An 896-nucleotide genomic window follows, 5' to 3' on the forward strand; every position below is an offset into this window, starting at 1 on the left:
TGGATATGACTCCTATATTAAACCTCAGCCATCCAGGGCTCAGGGACCATTGTGGAAGACGGGGTGGGAAAGATTGTAAGAGCCAGGGGTGGTAGATGATCACAAGGAAACAGAGTTCTTCAGGTAGCTGGTAACTTGCTATGACCTTACAGCAATGGTGATAACATGCACAAGATCCAGTCAAATTCAAACCTGACAAAAACCTAACATAGACCTGGGAGAAATGATCAAGAAGCCCTGACCTTAATTGAGGAACTACTGGCAGCTGATCACTGCTGAGTGAGGGAGATTTGGTCTTCTTTAAGGGAGTGACTTTAAATAGCCTGAGCAGGCTCTGGTGGATGAACTCACTGAGGCATGTCTGGGAACACAAACTTGACTCAATAGGTGATAGGACTTAACATATATGACAGAATGCATGAAATCCAGTGGAGGGCTAATGGGGGGGTGCAGATAGGGGAGAGGTTCTAAATATTATTAAGATGTGTTGTATGAGATGCACAGAAATTAAATAAGAAGGGGTTAGAGAGATGGCTCAGTGGTTAAGAGCACTGACTGTTCTTGAAAAAGACCTGGGTTCAATTCCCAGCACCCACATGGCAGCTAACAATAATGTGTAACTCCAGCTCAGGAATCTGACACCTCTTCTGACTTCTGCGGGCTTTGCATGACGCAGGTACCCTTACATGCATGTAGGCAATACACTTATAACATAAAAGTAATAAATAAACATTTAAAAAGTAAAAAAGAAAAATAATTTTAAAATTCAATAAAAAGTATATATTGAGAAAAAGGTGCACACATGTGGACATACATATGCCCAGGCACACAGAAACATAAAATTAAATAAATAAATATTTTTTAAAATGTGCTGGTTTGCTTTTCTGCTATTTGGC

Source organism: Nannospalax galili, unplaced genomic scaffold, assembly GCF_000622305.1.
Source record: "Nannospalax galili isolate Female #2095 unplaced genomic scaffold, S.galili_v1.0 scaffold140, whole genome shotgun sequence".
Classification (NCBI taxonomy): domain Eukaryota; kingdom Metazoa; phylum Chordata; class Mammalia; order Rodentia; family Spalacidae; genus Nannospalax; species Nannospalax galili.